Source organism: Anomaloglossus baeobatrachus, chromosome 2, assembly GCF_048569485.1.
Source record: "Anomaloglossus baeobatrachus isolate aAnoBae1 chromosome 2, aAnoBae1.hap1, whole genome shotgun sequence".
Lineage (NCBI taxonomy): Eukaryota > Metazoa > Chordata > Amphibia > Anura > Aromobatidae > Anomaloglossus > Anomaloglossus baeobatrachus.
In genome coordinates this window covers 355,427,376-355,440,418 of record NC_134354.1, presented here as the reverse complement: position 1 = coordinate 355,440,418, position 13,043 = coordinate 355,427,376, and the positions used below count along the sequence as shown (strand labels likewise).

General features: G+C 42.0%; 4 non-coding genes across 4 annotated transcripts; all 4 read left to right on the top strand.

Moving 5' to 3' along the window:
* Positions 1-330: 330 nt before the first annotated feature.
* Positions 331-403, top strand: TRNAV-UAC (transfer RNA valine (anticodon UAC)). Its single transcript has one exon. It is a non-coding gene; the product is annotated as a tRNA-Val (tRNA).
* Positions 404-1,068: 665 nt separating this feature from the next.
* TRNAV-AAC (transfer RNA valine (anticodon AAC)) lies at positions 1,069-1,141 on the top strand. Its single transcript has one exon. It is a non-coding gene; the product is annotated as a tRNA-Val (tRNA).
* A 915-nt stretch (positions 1,142-2,056) lies between these two features.
* Positions 2,057-2,129, top strand: TRNAV-UAC (transfer RNA valine (anticodon UAC)). The gene has a single exon. It is a non-coding gene; the product is annotated as a tRNA-Val (tRNA).
* Positions 2,130-2,794: 665 nt separating this feature from the next.
* On the top strand, positions 2,795-2,867 carry TRNAV-AAC (transfer RNA valine (anticodon AAC)). Its single transcript has one exon. It is a non-coding gene; the product is annotated as a tRNA-Val (tRNA).
* The last annotated feature ends 10,176 nt before the right edge of the window (positions 2,868-13,043 follow it).

Genomic DNA, 13,043 nt, shown 5'->3' with positions numbered 1-13,043 from the left:
AAAATAATTTCCTTCAGCAATAAAAAGGCCCCGTCAGTCACAATTCTGCTCTGCTGGCCAATACACAGTAACTTTTCATCAGGTTTCATAGAGTAGTGGTCATCACGTCTGCTTAACACGCAGAAGGTCTTGCGTTCAATCCCCAGTAAAACCAATCTGTTCTTGGTGTTGAAATAATACTCAATTAAACTACAATATATGAAGTTCTTGGCTTTGTTGCCGAATGATGGGATGTTTTGGCTTCCATCCCCAACAGAGCTACGAATTTGGTTTTTTTTCCCTGGCGGTCAAAACTCGTCTCTAATTGCCATTACTTTGCAGGTTTTCAAAGGTTTCATAGTGTAGTGGAAATCACGTCTGCTTTACACGCAGAAGGTCCTGGGTTCAATCCCCAGTGAAACCCATGTGTTCTTGGTGTTGAAATAATCCCCTATCAACCTGCAGTATATAAAATTCTTGGCTTTGTTGCTGAATAACGGGATGTTTTAGCTTCCATCACCAACAGAGCTACGAATTTGTTTTTTTCCCCCTGGCAATCAAAACTCGTTTCAAATTGCCATTACTTTCCAGGATTTCAAAGGTTTCATAGTGTAGTGGTCATCACATCTGCTTCACACGCAGAAGGTCCTGGGTTCAATGCCCAGTGAAACCAATCTGTTTTTGGTGTTGAAGTAATTTCCTATCGACTTGTAATATGTGAAATTCTTGGTTTCGTTGCCAAATGACAATACATTTTGGCTTCCATCACAAAGAGAACTACGATTTTTGGTTTCTTTTTTATTGACCATTTTAGCAGAAAACATAATCCCATATTATAAAAATCCTATTTGTTTCAAAATATATAGTTCCCATAAATACAAAAGCAAAAGACCAAACTATAGAGAAAAAAGTAACACATTCAATATAAACTTCAATTTAAGCAAAATCCCTTTGTAGGAATAAAACTGGTAAAATATGTAATAATAATTGTAAATGTTTCATTAACCAAAAATACTTTCCTTCAGCAATAAAAAGGCCCCGTCAGTCACAATTCTGCTCTGCTAGCCAATACACAGTAACTTTTTGTCAGGTTTCATAGTGTAGTGGTCATCACGTCTGCTTAACACGCAGAAGGTCCTGGGTTCAATCCCCAGTGAAACCAATCAGTTCTTAGTGTTGAAATAATACGCTATCCAACTACAATATATGAAGTTCTCGGCTTTGTTGACGAATGACGGGATGTTTTGGCTTCCATCACCAAGAGAGCTACAAATCATTTATTTTTTCCCCTGACGGTCAAAACTCGTCTCTAAATGCCATTACTTTGCAGGATTTCACAGGTTTCATAGTGGATTCGTCATCACGTCTACTTCACACACAGAAGGTCCTGGGTTCAATATCCAGTAAAAACAAGCCGTTTTCGCTGTATAAGTAATTTGCTATCAACCTGTAACATAAGAAATTCTTTGTTTTGTTGCCAACTGATAATATATTTTGGCTTCCAACACCAAGAGAACTACGATTTTGGGTTTCTTTTTTATTGACCATTTCAGCAGAAAACATAATCCCATATTATAAAAATCCTGTTTGTTTCAAAATATATAGTTCCTTTAAATACAAAAGCAAACAACTAAACTATGTGGAAAAAAGTAACACATTCAATGTAAACTTCCTTTTAAGCAAAATCCCTTTGTAGGAATAAAACTGGTAAAATATGTAATAAAAATTGTAAGTGTTTCATTAACCAAAAATAATTTCCTTCAGCAATAAAAAGGCCCCGTCAGTCACAATTCTGCTCTGCTGGCCAATACACAGTAACTTTTCATCAGGTTTCATAGAGTAGTGGTCATCACGTCTGCTTAACACGCAGAAGGTCTTGCGTTCAATCCCCAGTAAAACCAATCTGTTCTTGGTGTTGAAATAATACTCAATTAAACTACAATATATGAAGTTCTTGGCTTTGTTGCCGAATGATGGGATGTTTTGGCTTCCATCCCCAACAGAGCTACGAATTTGGTTTTTTTTCCCTGGCGGTCAAAACTCGTCTCTAATTGCCATTACTTTGCAGGTTTTCAAAGGTTTCATAGTGTAGTGGAAATCACGTCTGCTTTACACGCAGAAGGTCCTGGGTTCAATCCCCAGTGAAACCCATGTGTTCTTGGTGTTGAAATAATCCCCTATCAACCTGCAGTATATAAAATTCTTGGCTTTGTTGCTGAATAACGGGATGTTTTAGCTTCCATCACCAACAGAGCTACGAATTTGTTTTTTTCCCCCTGGCAATCAAAACTCGTTTCAAATTGCCATTACTTTCCAGGATTTCAAAGGTTTCATAGTGTAGTGGTCATCACATCTGCTTCACACGCAGAAGGTCCTGGGTTCAATGACCAGTGAAACCAATCTGTTTTTGGTGTTGAAGTAATTTCCTATCGACTTGTAATATGTGAAATTCTTGGTTTCGTTGCCAAATGACAATACATTTTGGCTTCCATCACAAAGAGAACTACGATTTTTGGTTTCTTTTTTATTGACCATTTTAGCAGAAAACATAATCCCATATTATAAAAATCCTATTTGTTTCAAAATATATAGTTCCCATAAATACAAAAGCAAAAGACCAAACTATAGAGAAAAAAGTAACACATTCAATATAAACTTCAATTTAAGCAAAATCCCTTTGTAGGAATAAAACTGGTAAAATATGTAATAATAATTGTAAATGTTTCATTAACCAAAAATACTTTCCTTCAGCAATAAAAAGGCCCCGTCAGTCACAATTCTGCTCTGCTAGCCAATACACAGTAACTTTTTGTCAGGTTTCATAGTGTAGTGGTCATCACGTCTGCTTAACACGCAGAAGGTCCTGGGTTCAATCCCCAGTGAAACCAATCAGTTCTTAGTGTTGAAATAATACGCTATCCAACTACAATATATGAAGTTCTCGGCTTTGTTGACGAATGACGGGATGTTTTGGCTTCCATCACCAACAGAGCTACAAATTATTTATTTTTTCCCCTGACGGTCAAAACTCGTCTCTAAATGCCATTACTTTGCAGAATTTCACAGGTTTCATAGTGGAGTCGTCATCACGTCTACTTCACACACAGAAGGTCCTGGGTTCAATCTCCAGTAAGAACAAGCCGTTTTCGCTGTATAAGTAATTTGCTATCAACCTGTAACATAAGAAATTCTTTGTTTTGTTGCCAACTGTTAATATATTTTGGCTTCCAACACCAAGAGAACTACGATTTTGGGTTTCTTTTTTATTGACCATTTTAGCAGAAAACATAATCCCATACTATAAAAATCCTGTTTGTTTCAAAATATATAGTTCCTTTAAATACAAAAGCAAACAACTAAACTATGTGGAAAAAAGTAACACATTCAATGTAAACTTCCTTTTAAGCAAAATCCCTTTGTAGGAATAAAACTGGTAAAATATGTAATAAAAATTGTAAGTGTTTCATTAACCAAAAATACTTTCCTTCAGCAATAAAAAGGCCCCGTCAGTCACAATTCTGCTCTGCTGGCCAATACACAGTAACTTTCCATCAGGTTTCATAGAGTAGTGGTCATCACGTCTGCTTAACACGCAGAAGGTCTTGCGTTCAATCCCCAGTAAAACCAATCTGTTCTTGGTGTTGAAATAATACTCAATTAAACTACAATATATGGAGTTCTTGGCTTTGTTGCCGAATGATGGGATGTTTTGGCTTCCATCCCCAACAGAGCTACGAATTTGTTTTTTTTTTCCCTGGCGGTCAAAACTCGTCTCTAATTGCCATTACTTTGCAGATTTTCAAAGGTTTCATAGTGTAGTGGAAATCACGTGTGCTTTACACGCAGAAAGTCCTGGGTTCAATCCCCAGTGAAACCCATGTGTTCTTGGTGTTGAAATAATCACGTATCAACCTGCAGTATATAAAGTTCTTGGCTTTGTTGCCGAATAACGGGATGTTTTAGCTTCCATCACCAACAGAGCTACGAATTTGTTTTTTTTCCCCTGGCGGTCAAAAGTCGACTCTAATTGCCATTACTTTGCAGGATTTCAAATGTTTCATAGTGTAGTGGTCATCACGTCTGCTTCACACGCAGAAGGTCCTGGGTTCAATCCCCAGTGAAACCAATCTGTTTTTGGTGTTGAAGTAATTTCCTATCGACTTATAATATGTGAAATTCTTGGTTTCGTTGCCAAATGACAATACATTTTGGCTTCCATCACAAAGAGAACTACGATTTTGGGTTTCTTTTTTATTGACCATTTTAGCAGAAAACATAATCCCATATTATAAAAATCCTATTTGTTTCAAATTATATAGTTCCTTTAAATACAGAAGCAAACAACTAAACTATATGGAAAAAAGTAACACATTCAATGTAAACTTCCTTTTAAGTAAAATCCCTTTGTAGGAATAAAACTGGTAAAATATGTAATAAAAATTGTAAATGTTTCATTAACCAAAAATACTTTCCTTCAGCAATAAAAAGGCCCCGTCAGTCACAATTCTGCTCTACTAGCCAATACACAGTACCTTTCCATCAGGTTTCATAGAGTAGTGGTCATCACTAGAGTTGAGCGCGGTTCGTGGTTCGTGGTTCTCCAGTTCTAGGCTCGAGTGATTTTGGGGCATGTTCTAGATCGAACTAGAACTCGAGCTTTTTGCAAAAGCTCGATAGTTCTAGAAACGTTCGAAAACGGTTCTAGCAGCCAAAAAACAGCTAAATCATAGCTTGGTTTCTGCTGTAATAGTGTAAGTCACTCTGTGAATCAAACTATTATCACATTTCAGTGTATAGTGTGCGTGAACAGCGCCTTCAGATCACTGCTGTTTCTATAATGGCGATCGCCATTTTTTTTTTTTTTTTTCTTGTCTTCCTTCCCTAAGCGCGCGCGTCTTGTGGGGCGGGCCAGCATGTCAGCCAATCACAGACACACACACAGCTAAGTGGACTTTGAGCCAGAGAAGCAACGGCATGTGTGATAGGATCTGCATGTCACATGTCCCTGCATTATAAAACCGGACATTTTCTTCACGAACGCCATTATCTGCCTTCTGCGTCTTTGGTGTCAGACATCAGTGTCGCAGCTCCGTCCTCCTGAGTCCTATAGCCGATACAGCTGTATGCGCTGCATACACAGCGTTAGACAGCTTAGGGAGAGCACTTTCTAGCAGTCCTTTTAAGGGCTCAAAGCGGCAGGGTCAGAGAGCCATAGGTGACAGGTCCTGCAAACAGCAACAGCGTCTGTGTAGCCCAGGTCAGGGATTTCCTCCCTGCATTTCACCATTAGGAGGGAATAGAAAGGCAGGCTTCCATTCCTCTACCCAGAGCACCACAATCCTGCCACTGTACCCTCTTGTCCTCTGCACACTCCAACTCATTCTAACTAAGCCATTATACTAGCAAACACTCAGTGTACCTAGTGGCATCCTATCTGTGGCTATTGGACTTTGCTATAGTCCCACTAGTGCAAAGACATTTGCAGAGCACGTCTGCCTGCATTGCACACTACAACTTTTTTAAACTAAGCAATTTTACTAGCAAACACTCAGTGTACCTAGTGGCATCCTAAAGGTGGCTATTGGACTTTGCTATAGTCCCACTAGTGCAAAGACATTTGCAGAGCACATCTGCCTGCATTGCACACTCCAACTTTTTTAAACTAAGCAATTTTACTAGCAAACACTCAGTGTACCTAGTGGCATCCTAAAGGTGGCTATTGGACTTTGCTATAGTCCCACTAGTGCAAAGACATTTGCAGAGCACGTCTGCCTGCATTGCACACTACAACTCATTGTTACTAAGCCATTATACTAGCAAACACTCAGTGTACCTAGTGGCATCCTATACGTGGCTATTGGACTTTGCTATAGTCCCACTAGTGCAAAGACATTTGCAGAGCACATCTGCCTGCATTGCACACTCCAACTTTTTTAAACTAAGAAATTTTACTAGCAAACACTCAGTGTACCTAGTGGCATCCTAAACGTGGCTATTGGACTTTGCTATAGTCCCACTAGTGCAAAGACATTTGCAGAGCACGTCTGCCTGCATTGCACACTACAACTCATTGTTACTAAGCCATTATACTAGCAAACACTCAGTGTACCTAGTGGCATCCTATACGTGGCTATTGGACTTTGCTATAGTCCCACTAGTGCAAAGACATTTGCAGAGCACATCTGCCTGCATTGCACACTCCAACTTTTTTAAACTAAGCAATTTTACTAGCAAACACTCAGTGTACCTAGTGGCATCCTAAAAGTGGCTATTGGACTTTGCTATAGTCCCACTAGTGCAAAGACATTAGCAGAGCACATCTGCCTGCATTGCACACTCCAACTTTTTTAAACTAAGCAATTTTACTAGCAAACACTCAGTGTACCTAGTGGCATCCTATACGTGGCTATTGGACTTTGCTATAGTCCCACTAGTGCAAAGACATTTGCAGAGCACGTCTGCCTGCATTGCACACTACAACTCATTGTTACTAAGCCATTATACTAGCAAACACTCAGTGTACCTAGTGGCATCCTATACGTGGCTATTGGACTTTGCTATAGTCCCACTAGTGCAAAGACATTTGCAGAGCACATCTGCCTGCATTGCACACTCCAACTTTTTTAAACTAAGCAATTTTACTAGCAAACACTCAGTGTACCTAGTGGCATCCTATACGTGGCTATTGGACTTTGCTATAGTCCCACTAGTGCAAAGACATTTGCAGAGCACGTCTGCCTGCATTGCACACTACAACTCATTGTTACTAAGCCATTATACTAGCAAACACTCAGTGTACCTAGTGGCATCCTAAACGTGGCTATTGGACTTTGCTATAGTCCCACTAGTGCAAAGACATTTGCAGAGCACGTCTGCCTGCATTGCACACTACAACTCATTGTTACTAAGCCATTATACTAGCAAACACTCAGTGTACCTAGTGGCATCCTATACGTGGCTATTGTACTTTTGTCAATTCACAGTATTGGAACGTTATTTGCAGCACGTCTGCCTGCATTGCACACTCTAACTTTTTTAAACTCAGCCATTATACTAGCAAACACACAGTGTACCTAGTTGTATCGTAAACGTGGCTTTTGTACTTTTGTCTATTCACAGTATTGGAACGTTATTTGCAGCACGTCTGCCTGCATTGCACACTCTAACTTTTTTAAACTCAGCCATTATACTAGCAAACACACAGTGTACCTAGTTGTATCCTAAACGTGGCTTTTGTACTTTTGTCTATTTACAGTATTGGAACGTTATTTGCAGCACGTCTGCCTGCATTGCACACTCTAACTTTTTTAAACTCAGCCATTATACTAGCAAACACTCACTGTACCAAGTTGTATCCTAAACGTGGCTATTGTACTTTTGTCAATTCACAGTATTGGAACGTTATTTGCAGCACGTCTGCCTGCATTGCACACTCTAACTTTTTTAAACTCAGCCATTATACTAGCAAACACACAGTGTACCTAGTTGTATCGTAAACGTGGCTTTTGTACTTTTGTCTATTCACAGTATTGGAACGTTATTTGCAGCACGTCTGCCTGCATTGCACACTCTAACTTTTTTAAACTCAGCCATTATACTAGCAAACACACAGTGTACCTAGTTGTATCGTAAACGTGGCTTTTGTACTTTTGTCTATTCACAGTATTGGAACGTTATTTGCAGCACGTCTGCCTGCATTGCACACTCTAACTTTTTTAAACTCAGCCATTATACTAGCAAACACACAGTGTACCTAGTTGTATCCTAAACGTGGCTTTTGTACTTTTGTCTATTCACAGTATTGGAACGTTATTTGCAGCACGTCTGCCTGCATTGCACACTCTAACTTTTTTAAACTCAGCCATTATACTAGCAAACACTCACTGTACCTAGTTGTATCCTAAACGTGGCTATTGTACTTTTGTCAATTCACAGTATTGGAACGTTATTTGCAGCACGTCTGCCTGCATTGCACACTTTAACTTTTTTAAACTCAGCCATTATACTAGCAAACACACAGTGTACCTAGTTGTATCCTAAACGTGGCTTTTGTACTTTTGTCTATTCACAGTATTGGAACGTTATTTGCAGCACGTCTGCCTGCATTGCACACTCTAACTTTTTTAAACTCAGCCATTATACTAGCAAACACACAGTGTACCTAGTTGTATCCTAAACGTGGCTTTTGTACTTTTGTCTATTCACAGTATTGGAACGTTATTTGCAGCACGTCTGCCTGCATTGCACACTCTAACTTTTTTAAACTCAGCCATTATACTAGCAAACACTCACTGTACCTAGTTGTATCCTAAACGTGGCTATTGTACTTTTGTCAATTCACAGTATTGGAACGTTATTTGCAGCACGTCTGCCTGCATTGCACACTTTAACTTTTTTAAACTCAGCCATTATACTAGCAAACACACAGTGTACCTAGTTGTATCCTAAACGTGGCTTTTGTACTTTTGTCTATTCACAGTATTGGAACGTTATTTGCAGCACGTCTGCCTGCATTGCACACTCTAACTTTTTTAAACTCAGCCATTATACTAGCAAACACTCACTGTACGTAGTTGTATCCTAAACGTGGCTATTGTACTTTTGTCTATTCACAGTATTGGAACGTTATTTGCAGCACGTCTGCCTGCATTGCACACTCTAACTTTTTTAAACTCAGCCATTATACTAGCAAACACTCACTGTACCTAGTTGTATCCTAAACGTGGCTATTGTACTTTTGTCAATTCACAGTATTGGAACGATATTTGCAGCACGTCTGCCTGCATTGCACACTCTAACTTTTTTAAACTCAGCCATTATACTAGCAAACACTCACTGTACCTAGTTGTATCCTAAACGTGGCTATTGTACTTTTGTCAATTCACAGTATTGGAACGTTATTTGCAGCACGTCTGCCTGCATTGCACACTCTAACTTTTTTAAACTCAGCCATTATACTAGCAAACACACAGTGTACCTAGTTGTATCGTAAACGTGGCTTTTGTACTTTTGTCTATTCACAGTATTGGAACGTTATTTGCAGCACGTCTGCCTGCATTGCACACTCTAACTTTTTTAAACTCAGCCATTATACTAGCAAACACACAGTGTACCTAATTGTATCCTAAACGTGGCTTTTGTACTTTTGTCTATTCACAGTATTGGAACGTTATTTGCAGCACGTCTGCCTGCATTGCACACTCTAACTTTTTTAAACTCAGCCATTATACTAGCAAACACTCACTGTACCTAGTTGTATCCTAAACGTGGCTATTGTACTTTTGTCTATTCACACTACTGCAAATCTATGTGCAGCACCTCTGCATGACAACCTCGTGCTCTGTTTTTAATAAGCTATAATGATAGCACAAAATACTGCCATTTTGTGGCATCATAGAACTGGCTGTTGTATTCCATTAGTGCCCCACTGGTGACAAGCTATTTCTAGCACCTCTACATCACACCCTCATGCACATTTTGCTACGCTAATGTTATAGCAAACTCATGGAATTCATTGCTGCATTTCATAATTCGGAGGGATAGAAAGTCAGGCTTCCTTTAGCTTTTCCTTCTGTTCATAGACAGCATCTCCAAGACAAATTTCCCCTCCACGTCTAAGTGTGGAGAGGCAGCAAGTGCGCATGCGTGTGCCGATGTACCCCAGCTGCAGCATAATTACAGTGTTTCGCCTAGTGAGTATGCTCAGCCTGACTGTGCCATTCCTGACGCTAAGTCTTCATTTCGGGATACAGCGCATGCTCCCACACTAAGTGTGAAAAGCCTCTTTGCACAGGTGCTTGCATTCCGTGCCGGGTCTAAGTCCTGTTTTGTGCCTAGACACCATGCTAAAGCTGATAGTCTTTTTTCAGAGACTGTATTTCATGCTACTGAGCATGCTCAGGCACTTCCTGCATCAGAGACTAGGTCCGGTAATGAACTCTTTGGCCCTGGCCCTGATGTGGGGGTCCCATATAGACCACAGGGCATCAGGTGTCCTCCCAAATGGCTTGCAGAGGCCCACACCTATGACTTGTCATCGCATTATTGATGGTCAGACGATGACTGGTGAGGTGTTTGGGTCATGGCAGCCATGAGGTCATCATTGAAGTTGCGTTTCCAAATAGGACGCTAGTTATGCCACTCATGACGTGTCACTCTACTTTTGTCTATAGGAGGTGCATTGTGGTTCACCATGGTTTGGGGCGGACCCAGGTTATCAAAGGGGCTGGAGCCAACAAGGAGGTGCACAGTCTTCTATTATGCTCCGAAAGAGCACACCTCCATGTGTTGAACCCATTGCGGCTTTAGGCCAGAGGTAGGCAGGGATAGGGTGGTGGATGCAGGCCACCACCACAGTTGGTAACGCAGAACGGTTAAGACCAGCTCCTGTCCTAACAGTCCTGCTTGTGCAGCCCAGTGGCATTAACAGGCCTGCTGCTGCTGATGCGCCTGCTGTCCACAGGTGTGGCCCCTACGCACACGGTCAGCGTACTCAATGGCCCCTGTGTTGTTAACAGGGAGTTCCTGGGCTGGGTGGGCATGTGGACCCTGTGACGCTAACAGGGCTCACAGTCTCCAGATCCGAATGGCGTCTAACTCGGTTCAGGCTACTATTAGTTTCATAGCCACACAGCTCTGTATCCTCCACCAAACCTTCCAGTTGCCAACCTCTCCTTTTCCAACTGGGAGCACGGTGGACACTGACTGCTGATGGGGATATATACCTTTCTCTTTCTTTTCTTATTAATTTTCGTTATATAGCGGTCACAGATTATATACCACTTTATCCAAATCTGCCAGTCCCACTGTAACAGATGTTGTTTCTTCAGCAAATGTTACAGTTGCTTAACCACCAAATCCACGGACCAAAATTTTTTTCCCCTTTTCAACACACCTGTTCCCCTTTCCAACAGCATCTGTCCTTTTCCAACTCATTTTGGGATATGACCAAAAGTGCAACTGTGCAGGGACACCGTACTCAACGCCATCTCAGCACAGCAGCCATCCCTCGGTCCCTCCGATGTGGACAAGTAAAAGACCATTTCCTCCTATCCATGACAAAGCGTTGAGATTCACTCTGTGCAGCACTGGTGTTTAGTGGAAAAGTAGATCTAAGATTGCGTACCACATTCTGCAGATACTCCTGTATACGTGCGTCTATTTCTATGGCAGGAATTAGTTCGGCAAATTTTGTCTTGTACCGGGGATCTAACAGTGTGGCAACCCAGTATTCTGGATTACTTTGAATTCGTACAATCCGAGGGTCATGTTGTAGGTAGTGCAGCAAGAATCCGCTCATGTGTCTTGTGCATCCAGGAGGACCAAGTCCTTGGTGTGTTGGTGGCAGAGAGGTGAGAATCGTGCATCCTTCCTCTGCCCTCTCCCCCCAACCTCGCACAACCGAAATGTGAGCAAGCTCTCACTCATCTGCTGAGTCTTCCATGCCGATCGCCAGTTCGTCCTCCATTTCTTCATGGGCTCCTGCACTTTCATCAACACTTTTTGCTGATACTATGCGCCCTTGTTAATCCCTCTCCCTCACCATGACTGCCGCATAGGTGCCGCTGACCATCTGGACCTCGTAGATCTTGTTATCCCTTCCGCATATGACTCCTCCTGTACTTCCTCCCCTTCCTCTTGTCCCAACACCTGACTCTGAATAATAATTACAGTGTGCTCCATCATGTAGATGACCAGAATTGTCACCCTGAGAATGACATTGCCAGTGCTAAACATCTTCGTCGACATTTCAAAACTGTGTAGCAGGGTGCATAGGTCCTTGATCTGACACCACTCCAGCAGCGTGATCTGCACCACCTCTGGATCAAGTTATCCCAGGCTATATGTCTTACCGTATTTCAGCAGAGCTCTGCGGTGCTGCCACACACGCTGCAACATGTGCAGATTCCAATTCCTGCGTGTCGGAACATCGCATTTCCGGCGTTTAACTGCCAGACCCTAAGACTTCTGGAGTGATGAAAGTTGTTGAGCTGCTGTGTGCGCACGATGGAAGTGAGCACATAGTGAGCGTGCCCGCTGCACAAGTCCATGTAGGCCGTGATGGTGTTTTAAAAATTGCTGGAGAATTCGGTTCAACACGTGAGCCATACAAGGCACGTGTGTCACATTGCCCTGACGATGGCCCACAGCCAGGTTTGCATCATTGCCGCACACGGCTGTTAAGTCACCAACGTAGTCCGCTCCGTCAATTTGTACTCCGGTTGCCAGGTGACAACGTGTTCCTTTCATGAATAGTGCTGATGATGGGAGAGTAGTCGATGCCAGCGGCGCAGGTGGACGCAGGTTATGCTCACCCACTGGGCTGCATTACCTTGACAGATGCAGAATCTCTGGCTGAATGTAGCTGGTGGGTATCTCACAGATGAAATACCATCATTCAGCTACAACCAATGGGAAGACACCACACCCTTTTTATGCCCATCCTGTCTGCAGACCACTGCCAGACATAGCTATGAACCTCTGGTTAATTTTACCCCCAGTTCAGTTTTATGATTTTGTGTGCTTGTTACCTGACTACTTTTCCTGCTTGCTGTTTATGTACCTTGTTGGCCGATACGCATTTCACCTCTGCTTGTTTTCTGATTAAGTCCTGGCCGTCCCATTCTGTTCCTGTTCCTCAATTAATGTTTTGACCCTGCCTGACTACTATTCTCTGGAATAGCGGTGTGACTCACATTTCCCATACATTTCAAAGTAAAACTTTGACTGCCTGATGGCATTGAGCTCTGCTGCCAGCATAGTAAGGAGGTGTGTGGTAGTCCTTGTGCGCAGTTGCAAGGAAGGGTGGCCTGACCACACAGGGTTTGCGCCCAGGTAGAGGACCCACACGAGGTTGAAGAGGCAGAAGCAGTGTATTAACTTCTACATACAGAACAAGGATTGAAACAACTCGTGGGGACGGCAAGACTTATACAGCAGACCCTTCTCCATCTCTCACCATAGTTTGCCAGTGCCCAGTCAGTGACATGTAATGACCCTGTCTATGCTTACTGGTCCAAGTATCTGTGTTGAAATGCACCCTGTCGCACACAGATTTTCTCAAG